Source organism: Triticum aestivum, chromosome 7B (genome assembly GCF_018294505.1).
Source record: "Triticum aestivum cultivar Chinese Spring chromosome 7B, IWGSC CS RefSeq v2.1, whole genome shotgun sequence".
NCBI lineage: Eukaryota > Viridiplantae > Streptophyta > Magnoliopsida > Poales > Poaceae > Triticum > Triticum aestivum.
In genome coordinates this window covers 149,038,839-149,054,023 of record NC_057813.1, presented here as the reverse complement: position 1 = coordinate 149,054,023, position 15,185 = coordinate 149,038,839, and positions in this window count along the sequence as shown.

Below are 15,185 nucleotides of genomic sequence, written 5' to 3'. Positions count from 1 at the left end.
CATAGGGCGCCCACGCGATCCATAGATCGATCTTGATTGTCTTGCCTTATCCTCCAATATATCTCGCAAGTCCGGAGCGTTCCCCTGTGGCTTTGTGCTCTTCGAGCGATGCCGGGGTACGAGTCTAGTGAAGGGCCTAGAGGCCTCTCTGTCGCGACCACGGGGTGGTCGGTCAGCCGTATTGTCTCCTGGTGATGCGGGTTCATACACCTCCTCCTCTAATCGAGGGAGCAGCTTGCATTTAGGGTAGCTTTTGGAGGGGCGTTCGAGCTCATGCTCTTCGGCCGCGAGGACTTCAGTCCATCTGTCGGCTAGCAGGTCTTGATCAGCTCTAAGCTGTTGCTGCTTTTTCTTGAGGTTGTTCGCCGTGGCCATAAGCCTGCGTTTAAAACGCTCTTGTTCGACGGGATCCTCAGGCACGACGAATTCATCGTCGTCGAGGCTTGCCTCGTCTCCGGAGGGAGGCATATAATCCTCTACCTCTTCTTCTGCCGCTCTCTCATGAGCGCTGGCGTCTCCATCCTCCCGCGCTGGATCTTGCTGGAGTGGGTTGTCTTTGGCACTGTCCGGTGTATTATTATCTCCGGTGCCGGAATCTTCATTCTTGCTGTGGCGGGATTTAGAGCGGCGCCGCTGACGCCGGCGCTTGGGTTGTTTCTTGGAGGGGTCATCCTCCGCTGTTCCTTCGCCATTCCCATCCTTTGGGATATCCACCATGTATATGTCATATGATGAGGTGGCTTTCCAGTGCCCGGTGGGCGCTGGTTCTTGGTCGTCTCCGGCATCGTCATCCATACCGTCGATGCCTTCAGAGTCATAGTCTAGCATGTCGGTTAGATCATCGACAGTGGCTACCAAGTGGGTGGTGGGTGGGCTTTGAATTTCTTCGTCGTCCGCATCCCAACCGTCCTGATCGCAGTCCGGCCAGGGCTCTCCTGATAACGAGAGATACTTTAGCGAACTCAAGATGTCGCTGAAAGGTGAGTGTTGAAAGATGTCCGCTGTGGTGAACTCCACGATCGGCGCCCAATCAGATCCGATCGGAGGGGGCGCGGGAGGTTCAGAGTCCGGCACCTCGGAGTCACGAGCTTCATGAGGGACAAGGTCAGTGTTCGGCTCTATCGCCTTAGAGGTTGCAGCCCCAGAGGCGGTGTCTAGCCATCCGTCCTCGACCTGCGCAGCCGGCTCCGAATTGAAGATCGGAGCGGGTTCGAGTGCAGCCTCCAGGGTACTGTCCAGCTGCAGAGCTAAATCATGCTCGCCATGACAGTGCGGCACACTTGGCTGTGGCTCGAATCCATCGAGGATCAAGTCCCCGCGGATGTCAGCCGTGAAGTTCAAACTTCCAAATCTGACCTGACGGCCAGGGGCGTAGCTTTCGATCTGCTCCAGTTGGCCAAGCGAATTGGCCCGCAGTGCGAAGCCGCCAAATACGAAGATCTGTCCAGGGAGGAAGGTCTCACCCTGGACTGCGTCGTTGATGATGATCGAAGAAGCCATCGAGCCTATCGGTGACGACACAGAGGAACTCTCAATGAAAGCACCAATGTCGGTGTCAAAACCGGCGGATCTCAGGTAGGGGGTCCCGAACTGTGCGTCTAGGCGGATGGTAATAGGAGACAAGGGACACGATGTTTTACCCAGGTTCGGGCCCTCTTGATGGAGGTAAAACCCTACGTCCTGCTTGATTAATATTGATGGTGTGTGTTACAAGAGTGGATCTACCACGAGATCAAGGAGGCTAAACCCTAGAAGCTAGCCTATGGTATGATTGTTGTTCGTCCTACGGACTAAAGCCATCCGTTTTATATAGACACCGGAGAGGGCTAGGGTTACACAGAGTCGGTTACAATGGTAGGAGATCTACATATCCGTATCGCCAAGCTTGCCTTCCACGCCAAGGAAAGTCCCATCCGGACACGGGACGAAGTCTTCAATCTTGTATCTTCATAGTATTGGAGTCCAGCCGATGATGATAGTTCGGCTATCCGGACACGCCCTAATCCAGGACTCCCTCACTCCTTGTTGGGTTCAACACTCTTACTTATCGAAAACTGTTGCGATCCCCTATACTTATGGGTTATCAGTGACTCCTACGCAACTAGTCCACCAACAGAGACACGAAAGAGCTGCACCGTCTTGAATAAAACACCGAGGGGAGGGAAACGTCTCGTGCCAAAGGATGAATCTCTAAAAATCTCAACGCACACAATTAGTCCACAAAAGCATTGTCATCAATCACCAAAACACCTTGGGAAAAATATGACCTTACAATCTCCCCCTTTTTGGTGGATTGATGACAATACGCGATTTGCACAAACGGAAAAAGCCATAGGACATGCGCAAACCCCACAACTCTAAAATGTAGATGGGCTCCCCCTAGATGTGTGCTATCTAGATAAGTGCTTTGGACTGCACGGCACACATAATAGGATCAACGCTCCCCCTACATTTTAGAGACCAACAACCTAAGCAAGATATATGAGAGCAAAGTATATAACAGGATAAGCATGCACCTCATAAGATACCGAAGGACTAGATAGACATAGATAATGATAATATAAAGATAAGGTAGCATATGTCTCACACCATATGTCTGGAACTTAGGTCTCACCGGCACAAAACCAAGCAAAGCAAACGGCAAGAAAACACACCAACAAAGAATACACACTCGCAAAACAGACAACGACAACGATACAAATCCCTAAATTCTCTCCCCCTTTGGCATCGAGACAACAAAAAGAGAGGGAGTGTTGCTACGGCTCCAGGTGATAGCACGCGAGGGTCTCGAACATCATATCCCAGCGGGATCGTCTGGACCGCTGTCGTCGGTCGGGAACTGCTCGGCATCAGAATCTGTCCACGGGCAGTGCTGCTGAATCCACCCCTCCTCCTCAGTAAGCTGGTCCTCAGATCCACTGTAAACGATGGCACCCAACTGACGCATGAGCTCCTTGTGACGTCCACTGGCCTTCTTCTCAGCCACATGAGTCATGTACTGACCGTGAGACTCCATGCAGAACAGCTTCTTCACCTTGAGCTTGAGCTTCTTTGCCCAAGAGGGCTCTGCCCCAGAAGGCTCATAGTCATCATCATCATCAGCATCAGCCTCCTCCTTGGTCTCCATGGCAGCAGCAGAAGATGTAGCCCCAGATCTAGGGACCTGGGTGCCCCAGTTATCCTTCTTCCTCAGATGCTTGATCTCATGAGACACCAACTCTCCGGTCTCTAGCATAACCTTGGGATAGACCTTATCCCAGGCCTTCTCAATGAGCAACATGATGAATGGACCATAGATCGGGCACTTGCACTCAGAGATAGAAGATAAGATCTCAGACCACGTAACATGAGAAATTTCCAAGGACTCGCCAGTGTTTGCTTCCTTCTCACGTTGGCAGAAGAGAAGCATGTCCACAAGACAGGAGTGAACCATATCCAGATTCCCGATACGAGGGAAGAGAGTCTCCCGGAAGACACGGTGAAGAATGTCCAGAAAGGCAGGCAGCTCATATGTTCCCTTCTTAGTGTCAGGGTTGATCTTCTGAGTGCAGTAGGGCCAGAGAGCTTGTTTGTGAGTGGAGGTTGTATTACTGTGAGGGTGAAAGCCGACACGAGTCTCAAGCCTGTGATCTTCCACCCCAAGTAACTCCATGAATGCCTTCCACTTGACAGAGAGCAACTTGCCATTGGTCATCCAAGTCAGAGTCCTGTCCTCATCAGTCCCTAGATGGACAGTGGCATAGAATTGAGCCACAATATCTGCATCATAGTCCTTGTTGAACTGCATGATTTTGAGAATGTTCAGCTGAGAGAAAATCTAAAGAGCTTCACCAAAGTACTCAGGATCCTTCTCCATATAGTCCGTGTCAATGGAGCGCACATCCACATAGAGATTCTTCTTGGCCTTGAGCACATCAAAGAAAATGGCAAACTGAAAGCGGTTCCAGAACGGACGGTTGACCAAAGTGGGTTCTTGGTCTTCCACATAGGGGTTGCGGCGACGCCTTGTCCAGAACTCCTTGGCATTCATTTGAGGCACAGTTTTCCCTTTGGCGTTGGCTTGACATCAGACTTCTTCTGGAGTTGAGGTGGAGGTGGAGCACTAGAGGAACCTCCTGCTGACTCAGATGTGCGGTAGCGCTTCGACATGGCACGACCGGGGTTGACACGACGAGCTTGATGCTCAGGATGTTCATCACCTGGAACCAAACACAAGAACACGCAAAACAACCAGAAAGAACGAGCATAAGCCACCAAATACAACAAAAAAGGATCACCGAATGGTAGGAACACGATGGAACTTGGCAGGCAGCGGTAGTACCGCAACCTGGAGGCGGCAGTACCGCTCCAAGCGGTAGTACCGCTCCAATGAGAGCGGTAGTACCGCTCGAAGCGGGGAAACAACGGTTTCCTACTGCCATGGTCAGATCCGGCACTACCGGCCTACCAAATTCAAAAATACTCCTACCAAGCGCTAATCCAAGACGTCTAGTTGCCTTCTCCACCCTACTCAAGCCTAGATTTAGCCAAAAATCTAGAGATGCAAACACTATTGCCCCTAAGATGCTAGATCTAGAATCTAGACAAAAAGAGAGAGGGAACGGGGGCAATACCGACATCCATGGCAAGAGGACGAGGTGGGGATCGACTCCACCGAAGGAAATGGAGAGGGACGCCCCGGGGAAGAAGATCCGCTGGAGCCCTCCCGCGGCGAGAAGTTGCTGGAGAGACGAAGAGGAGCGAGGGGGCGAAGCGAATGGGTATGGGGGAGAAGAAACCTCCCCCTGCACCGATATAACCCCCTAATCCCACCCCGCAGCGGTAGTACCGCGCTGGTGGGCGGTAGTACCGCCCAGCACGCCACGGCAACTAGACAAAACGACTAAGCTAAAAAATGGAAAAACCAACGGCAAAACGACTAGGCAACAAACACACTAGCAAGGGGCCAAGACACACCTCTTCAAGAGAGGGCAGTGGCTGAGGCCACCTATGTTTGAGTCAAGAGGTATGGCGCCGTGAAGATTGTAACCTTGGGCCCATGACCAAAACTCGTCCTTGAAGCACAAGTACCATCGAAGATGGTTAAAGTGAAAGACTTGATCAATTTATGCATAATGGGGGGAGGAGAGTTCATTGAGAGAACAACACCCCCTATGTCCATGCCTACACCTAAACTAGACAACATGTTGCATGCGGTGGGATGTGCATGGGTTCAAGATACATTGCTCGAATCAATGATATTTAGTTCATGCCTTAACTCGCGAAATCTTGCTTCATCCAAAGGCTTCGTGAAAATATCTGCAAGGTTATCATGAGTGTTGACATACTTGAGCTCGATCTCCCCTCGCCTAATGTGATCCCGGATGAAGTGATACCGAATCTCAATATGCTTCGTCTTGAAATGTTGCACTGGATTGAGAGAAATCTTGATGGCACTTTCATTATCACACCAAAGAGGCACTTTGTCACAAATGACATCGTACTCCTTTAAAGTTTGACTCATCCATAAGAGTTGTGCACAACAACTACCGGCCACCACATATTCCGCTTGGGTGGACGAGAGAGACACACAACTTTGCTTCTTGGAAGACCAACTCACCAAAGAGCAACCAAGAAATTGGCACCCTCCGGAAGTGGACTTCCTATCCACTTTGTCTCCCGCCCAATCGGAATCCATATATCCTTCAAGCTTGAAGTTTGCTCCTCTTGGGTACCATAAGCCAAAGTTTGTGGTATGAGCCAAATATCGAAAGATTCGCTTGACCGCCACATAGTGGCTTTCCTTTGGTGCGGCTTGAAATCGTGCACACATTCCCACACTCAACATGATATCCGGTCTAGATGCACAAAGGTAAAGCAAGGAGCCAATCATGGAACGATATACCTTTTGATCCACCGCTTTACCATTGGGATCAATGTCAAGTTGGCACTTGGTAGGCATTGGAGTAGAAGCCGGGTTGACATCACTTAGCTTGAATCTTTTTAGCATGTCTTGAGTGTATTTGGCTTGGTTGATGAAGGTACCTTCTCTTCTTTTCTTGATATCGAAACCAAGGAAGAACTTCAACTCTCCCATCGAAGACATCTTGAACTTAGAGGTCATGAGAGCGGCAAATTCCTCATTGAAAGCTTTGTTAGGGGAACCAAAGATAATATCATCAACATATAGTTGGCATACAAACAACTCCCCTTTGACCTTCTTAGTAAAAAGAGTGGGATCGATTTGCCCAACCTCAAATCCACGATCTTGTAACAACTCGATAAGGTGGTCATACCACACACGTGGGGCTTGTTTAAGGCCATAGAGTGCCTTATCGAGTTGATACACATGATCCGGGAAGTAGGGATCCTCGAACCCGGGGGGTTGCTTGACATAAACCAACTCATTAATAGGACCATTATGAAAAGCACTTTTCACATCCATTTGTTGTAACTTAAAGTTGTGATGGGAAGCATAAGCAATCAACAAATGAATGGATTCAAGGCGGGCAACGGGAGCAAAGGTTTCACCGTAGTCGATACCCTCGACTTGGGAGTAGCCTTGTGCTACCAATCTTTCCTTGTTGCGAATGATGTTCCGATGATCATCTTGCTTGTTCTTGAAAATCCACTTGGTTCCAATGATGTTGTGGTTCCCCGACGGCCTTGGCACCAATCTCCACAACTTTTTGTACTCAAAGTTGTTGAGTTCTTCATGCATGGCATTGAGCCAATCCGAATCTTCGAGCGCCTCATAGACCTTTTGGGGTTCAACACAAGAGACAAACATGTGATGTTCACAATAGTTTGCTAATTGTCTACGAGTGCTTACCCCCTTTATTAGGCTTCCAACCACATTCTCCATGAGATGACCTTTGGTGGTGATCTTGGAAGTGATCTTCGCGGCACGACGCTCTAATTCCTCCTCGGATGTGGAGGGAGGAGGATTAACTTGATTATCTTGAGCGCCGTCTTGAGCTTGTTCTAGATCTTGAGCTTGCTCTTGATCTTGAACTTGCTCAAGGGGAAGAACTTGACCTTGGGTATCATTTGGTGGTTCACCACCATCTTGAGGTTGATCTTGCCCTTGGTCTTGTTCACGAGGTTGAGGGCCTTCACTATGTTCTTCGGAAGCGTGTGGGTCTTGGGTTGGTGATGGCTCCACTTGAGTGGAGCATTGTCCTTCTCCTTCGGCCACAAGGGGTTCCTCAATGGGTAGGATATGACCCACACCCATTCTTCTTATGGCTTGGGGAGGAATTTCATCACCTACATCACAAGTACCACTTTGCTCCACTTGGGAGCCGTTATTTTTGTCAAACTCCACGTTACACATGTCCTCAATGAGCCCGGTGGACTTGTTGAGGACACGGTAAGCATGAGAGTTTGTAGAATAACCAACAAATATGCCCTCATAAGCTCTAGCCTCAAATTTAGAAAAATGAACACCTTTCTTGAGAATGAAACACTTACACCCGAACACCCGGAAGTACTTGAGGTTGGGCTTGTTACCGGTAAGTATTTCAGAAGGAGTCTTGTTCAAGCCTTTGTGGAGATAGAGCCGATTGGATGCATGGCATGCTGTGTTGATGGCCTCAGCCCAAAAGTTGTATGGAGACTTGAACTCCGCCATCATGGTCCTTGCCGCATCCATCAACGTCCGGTTCTTCCTCTCCGCGACACCATTATGGTGCAGCATATTGATACTTGATCCCCTCATCACTAAGAAACTCATCCGAGGTGTAGTTCTTGAACTCAGTGCCGTTGTCACTTCTTATTGTCAAGATCTTTGCATCATGTTGGTGTTGAGCTTCATTTTCAAAGTCGATGGCGGTTTGTTGAGTTTCACTCTCCCTCTTGAAGAAATATACCCAAGTGTATCTTGAATAATCATCCACAATCACCAAGAAATACTTTCTTCCCCCAAGATATCAAAGGATGGAGGCCCAAAGAGGTCCATGTGAAGGAGCTCCAAGGGTCTCTTCGAGTAGATGATAGTCGTGGGAGGGTGAGCCTTCTCATGAAGCTTCCCTTCGATACAAGCACTGCAAGCACGATCTTTGGCAAAACTAACATTTGTTAGTCCACGGACATGGTCCCCCTTGAGAAGACTTTGCAAAGATCTCATATTGACGTGGGCTAAACGGCGATGCCAAAGCCATCCCACATCAACTTTAGCCATTAGGCATGTCGCGGTCTTAGTGGGTCGCTCTGAAAAGTTAATCACATAGAGACTGTTCTCGACATGCCCAACAAAGGCTACTTTAAGAGTCTTGCTCCACAAGAGGGCCACGGTATCAATATCAAAGAAAGTGGCAAAGCCCATGAGTGCAAGTTGACGAACGGAAAGTAAATTGTACGCAAGGGACTCAACAAGCATGACTTTCTCGATCGTTAGATCATGAGAAATGACAACCTTGCCAAGACCCAATACCTTAGAAGATGAGGCATCACCCCGCTCGACATTGGTGGGCATAGATGGGATCTTTTGCACGTCCACCACCAAGTCCTTGCTCCCGGTCATATGATTTGTTGCTCCACTATCGAGCAACCATGATCCCCCACCGGAAGCAAACACCTACAAGAGATCAATGCTTGGTTTTAGGTACCCATTTAGTAATGGGTCCTTTGATGTTAGTAACAAGGGTCTTAGGAACCCAAATAGACCATTCAATGTACTCATAAGGAGAACCAACAAATTTAGCATAAACATGCCCATCACTAGCACGACACAACATATAAGAAGGGTTAAAGTCGCCGGCTTTGTTGGAGGAGGTGGTTTTGCCCTTTTTGACATCAACACCCTTCACATTGTTCTTCTTCTCCTTAGGACCACCCTCTCCCTCTTTCACAAAGGTTTGCTTGAGAGGAGGGGGTCGTTTGGTCTTGTCGTTCTTCTTCTTGTTCTTGGGCTTGGGTGCGAACCCAATTCCCTCCTTGGCCACAACTTCCTTTTGATTGCTCAAAAGGTCGTTGAGGTTCTTCTCACCTTGAATGCATGTCACAAGCCCTTTCTCAAGTTGATCCTTCAATTTGGCATTCTCCTCCACAAGATGCACATGCTCACAACACGGGTTAGTGGCATATGCATTATCAATTAATACCATATGAGGAAAGGTGGCCTTTTCCTTGGTTAGCTTAACTTGGAGTTGAGCATGAGACTCCTTGAGGTTTGCATGAGCACCCTTTAAGACCTTGTGAGCCTTGTCAAGTACATCAAACTCCTCCTTGAGTCTAGCATGATCAACCCCAAGTTTAGCCTTCTCGGAAGTTAGCACACGAGACACAACAAGAGCATGATCAAGATCTTTCTTTAACTTGGCATGGTCATCGTTGTGTGACTCCTCAAGAGCCAAACGATGCCCACGCTCTTCCTCAAGAGCATTAGAGAGATCCGATATCTCATCAGCATAGTCACGACTATGACCTTCCATCTTAGAGATGGTTTCTTCGTAAGTCTCGATCATGTCATTGGCTTCACCAAGTTGTTCCAAGAGAGCAACAAAGTGCTTCTTGGATTTGCCCTTGAGCTTACTCATAAAAGACTCAAATTCATTTACTTCCTCATTAGACCCTTCACTTTCATCAATGCCATCCGTCAAAGAGGGATTAGTAATGATGGTGGTTTTGATGTTGGGGGTTACCTTGTTGGTGGCTTTAGCCATGAGGCACTTGGCGGTGATGTTCTCGTTGGGTGAATCAAAGAGAGACATCCGGGGAGTTGTGGCAATGGCAACGGATGCCATGGCCATTGCTTCATTATCTTCATCATCATCGTCATCCTCACGGTATTCTTCTTGAACCACCAACCCTCGAGTAGGAGTCTTCTTGGTGAAGTTGTTCTTGTTGGGGAAGGACTTGGCTTTGTATTTTCGGATGAGCTTGCCACCATTGTCTTCCCGCTTCTCGTAAGGACAATCCGCAACGAAATGGCTCACATTGCCATGGTTGTAACAAGTTCTTACTCGTTGCTTGCCCTTGAAGCCACTTGAGTTGTTCTTGTTGAAATTGGGTCTTGAGTTCTTCTTGCTCCAAAATTACCTTGAAGCAAGAGCCATGTGCTCATGATAATCATATTTTGTATCTTCGGGGTTGCTCTCCTCATCTTCCTATTCTTCCTCTTCTTCCACAATAACCTTGGCCTTCAAGGCAAGGTTGGGCTTCTTTGCCCTTTGAGAGCGGAGCACCGTGTTGTCGGCGGTCTTGTCCAAGATGCTCATTGCAACGAACTCATCCAACACTTCACTTGAGGTCATGGAGTGGAAGTCCGGTCTTTGACGAATGACGGAGGACATGGCATTGTTGTAGAGCATCATGGCCTTGAGGAACTTGCGCTTGATCCAATTGTCATCCGTGTCCTTGCTCCCATGATCTCGGAGTGAGACCACGAGTTTGGTTACTCTCTGAAAGAGCTCACGAGGTTCTTCATCTTCTTTCATTGCAAACTCATCGGCTTCATTTTGCACCACTTCATAGTTGGAGCATTGAATGCTTGCGCTTCCCCGATAGAGAGACACAACGCATTGCCACACGTCTTTGGCCATGGCATGGGGTCGGAGATGAGGGAGATCTTCGGGGAGGATAGCATCTTGGATGATGAAGAGAGCATTCTCATTGAATTGATTATCCACTACTTCTCTAGGGGTGAAGTTGCTTCGATCATGTGGATAGAAACCTTCTTCAATGATTCTCCAAAGATTAGTATTCACATGATTTAAATGACACTTGAAGCGATACACCCAAGAATCAAAATCCTCAATTTTCACAATCTTAGGAGGAGGGCCGACATGATTTAAATGAGTAGAGGGAATTGGTCCTCCATAAGTTGGAGGTTCCACATGGGCAAAGATGTCGGTGCCATTTCTACCACTAGTAGAAGGACCCTTCTCACTATTAGCTTCCCCCTTGTCAGAGTTAGCATCCGTCATCTTGTTAGTGGGATCACCCACTTTCAACGGCGAGGTAGGTAGTTTAAGTCCTTCTAAGAATTTATTAAACATGCTTTCAACCGTGGTTGTCATGGAGGTTTTCAATGTGTCCAAGGCCACATTGAATTCCTCACGGGACACCGTGGTTTCCCCATCACCCGTAGACGAGATCAGATTCACACCGGAGTGCTCCTCCTCCCCACCGTCTACGGTGTCAACCATACTCTTCAAACGGCAAAGTCCTTAATAAAGAGATGAGGCTCTGATACCAATTGAAAGGATCGTATAGTTGACTAGAGGGGGGGTGGGTGAATAGGCAACTAACAATTTTTAGCTTTTTTTTACCGAATTAAACTTTGCATCAAAGTAGGTTGTCTAAATATGCAACTAGGTGAACAACCTATATGATGCAACAACAATAAGTGCACAAGCAAGCAAGGGATAAAATACAAAAAGCTTGCACAAGTAAAGGCACGAGATAACCAAGAGTGGAGCCGATGGGGACGAGGATGTGTTACCGATGTTCCTTCCTTTTGAGGGGAAGTACGTATCCGTTAGAGCGGTGTGGAGGCACAATGCTCCCCAAGAAGCCACTAGGGCCACCGTATTCTCCTCACGCCCTCACACAATGCGAGATGCCGTGATTCCACTATTGGTGCCCTTGAAGGCGGCGACCGAACCTTTACAAACAAGGTTGGGGCTATCTCCACAACTTAATTGGAGGCTCCCAACGACACCACGAAGCTTCACCACAATGGACTGTGGCTTCGAGGTGACCTCAACCGTCTAGGGTTCTCAAACACCCAAGAGTAACAAGATCCGCTAGGGATTAGTGGGGGAATCAAATTTCTCTTGTGGAAGTGTAGATCGGGGCCTTCTCAACCTATCCCGAGCAAATCAACAAGTTTGATTGGCTAGGGAGAGAGGTCGGGCGAAAATGGAGCTTGGAGCAGCAATGGAGCTTTTGGGGGAAGAGGTAGGTCAACTTTGGGGAAGAAGACCCCTTTATATAGTGCGGGGAACAATACAACTGTTACCCCCCAAGTAGTCCCGCAGAGAGCGGTACTACCGCTTGGGTGGGCGGCACTACCGCTGAGCCAGCGGTACCACCGTGCCAACTAGCGGTACTACCGTGCACATTAGGGGAGCAAGGTCCTGGACCCAGAGCGGTACTACCATGGTGGTAAGGGCGGTACTACCGCTCGGGAGCGGTACTACTACCACTACTGCCGCAGCTAGTGCCGCAGAACCCGACACGAGAAAAGAGGCCTCGAGTCGAGGCGGTAGTAGCCCGGAGCCTCAGCGGCACTACGGCGGAAGACAGCAAGCGGTACTACCACTGAGGAGCGGTACTACCGCTTGTTGTGCTTTGGCGGTACTACCGTTGTGGCCCGTGGTACTACCGCTGGGACCAGACAGAGAAAACAGAGAGGGGAAGGAGAGGTCCATTGAAGCGGGAAGGATCAGTGGGTGCAATAAGGATGTGTACGTGTTGATTCCACCCTGGCCTTACCAAAGCGGATCCCCTCTTGATAGTACGGTGACTCCTACGCAACTAGTCCACCAACAGAGACACAAAAGAGCTGCACCGTCTTGAATAAAACACCGAGGGGAGGGAATCGTCTCGTGCCAAAGGATAAATCTCTGGAAATCTCAACGCACACGATTAGTCCACGAAAGCATTGTCATCAATCACCAAAACACCTTGGAAAAAATATGCCCTTACAACACCCCATTGTCATCATGGGTATCCCACGCAAGACATACATCAAGTGTTCTCAAATCCATAATAGTATTCAATCCGATAATAGTGAAACCTCAAAGGTAAAACTCAATTCATCACAAGAAGATAGAGGGGAAGAAACACCATATGATCCAACTATAGTAACAAAGCTCGCGGTACATCAAGATCGTGTCAAATCAAGAACACGAGAGAGAGAGATCAAACACATAGCTACTGGTACATACACTCAGCCCCGAGGGTGAACTACTCCCTCCTCGTCATGGAGACCGTCGGGATGATGAAGATGGCCTCCGGTGATGGTTTCCCCCTTCGACAGGGTGCCCGAACATGCTCTCAATTGGTTTTTCGTGGCTATAGAGGCTTGCGGCGGCGGAACTTCCGATCTAGGTTTCTTTTTGGAGGTTTCTATATTTATAAGAATTTTTGGTGTCGGTCTCACATCAAGGGGGTGCCCGAGGGGGCCACAAGCCGGGAGCATCCTCCCGGGGTGGTAGGGCCTGTCCCTAGGCTTGTGGACTCCCCATCCACTTCCTGGGCCAGCTCTTGTGCTTTGGGGGTCTCTTTTGGTCCATCAAAAATCACCGTAAATTTTCAGCTTATTCCGGGAATTTTTATTTCTGCACAAAAAACAATACCACGGTAGTTCTGCTGAAAACAGCGTCAGTCCGGGTTAGTTCTAATCAAATCATACCAAAACCATATAAAATTATTGTAAGCATGGCATGAATACTTCATAAATTATAGATACGTTGGAGACGTATCAGTGGGCTGAAGTGGTCGCGAAGGGGGTGTGGGGAGTAGAGTGGTGGTGCAGGAGGTGTCATCCCCTACGCTCGTCGGCATGGCCCTATGCCGCCACGGGTCAATGGCTCGGCGGGCGCATCCAGAGTGCCGATGTGCTCCTCGGATGGTTTGAGGTGTCGTCGCGCTTCTCGTTCTTCAGTGCGTCCGTGGGATGCGACAGTGGTGGGGTGCCTCTGCTAGTAGTGGTGCTCGGGATCGAGCAGTGGCGATAGAGAGCTCTTGACTCCCGTTCTCAGGCCCTTCTCGGCGGCAAGGAGAGTCGCTCTGGCGCACTGGTGGAGGCACGATCGATCTGCTGGCCGGCATTTGTCTTTTTTTCACATGCAGGGGTTGCTCCTCACTTCCCCCCTCCATATTTCTCGCGGTTTTTACACTGTGTTCAAATCCCCCATGGCATGTACTCGTTTTCTATGTGCAGGACTTTGCCGGGAAAAAAATGTTCGCCGTGCATATGATGATAGTGCTTGCATAACAGTTTTGTTTCATTTTTTAGTTCATTTCTTCTCAATTTTGCCATGCAATGTCCCAAGCAATATGCACAACCGTTAAATTGGTATGAGTAGTTGCCATGGAAATTTTCTATAGTAGTTGTGATGGAAAAATTTCTATAGTGGTTGACATGGCAACATTCTGCATTAGTTGCGATGGCAAATTTCTGTAAATAGTTGGCATGGGCAGAATTGCTACGAGTAGTTGCCATGGTAAATTTTTCCGTAGAAGTTGCCATGGGCAGAATCCTTACAAGTAGTTGACATGGCAAATTTGTTTGGGAGAATGGCAAACTTTTTTTACCATGGCAGAAATGGTTAGTGAAATTAACATGGCAAATTCACTTGATGTCCCACGACAAATTCACCTTATTGCACATGGCAAGTTTCTTTTTTAAGATAATGTCAAAAAAAATACAAACCATGGCAAATTTATTTTACAAACCATGTCAAATCTAGTTAAATGGAATATATTTGCCATACTACATGGCACTTTTCCCCTCGAACATGGCAGTTCTATTTTTTACCAAGCATGGCAAATTTAGTTAAATGGATTCTTTTTGTTGAGCACAAAATTGTCATAGCTCATGCAATTGATTTGCCATACTACATGGAGTAGTTGCCATGTCAATTTTCTATAGTAGTGGATGTGGGCATAATTGCTATGAGTAGTTGCGATGACAAATTTTCTATAGTAGTTGCCATGGTAACATTCTGCATTAGTTGCCATCGGCAGATTTTCTGCAAGTAGTTGTCGTGGTAAATTTTTCCGTAGTAGTTGCCATAGGCAGAGTCCCTAGAAGTAGTGCCATGTTAAATTTGTTTGGGACAATGGCAAACTTTTTTTTACCATGGAAAAAATGGTTAGTAAAATTTCCATGGCAAATTCACTTGATGTCCCACGGCAAATTCACTTTATTGCACATGGCAAGTTTCCATTTTTTTAAGATAATGTCAAACTTTTTTTTACAAACCATGGAAAAATTTATTTTACAAACCATGTCAAATCTAGTTAAATGGAATAGATTTGCCATACTACATGGCACTTTTCCTCCCTCGGAACATGGCAATTCAATTTTTTACCAAGCATGACAAATTTAGTGAAATGGATTCTTTTTGTTGAGTACAAAATTATCACAACGCATGCAATTTTTCTCCCTCCAACATGGCAAGTTTATTTTAAAGAATCATGGCAAATTTAGTTAATTGAAATAGATTTTCCATGGCAAATTTAGTTTATTG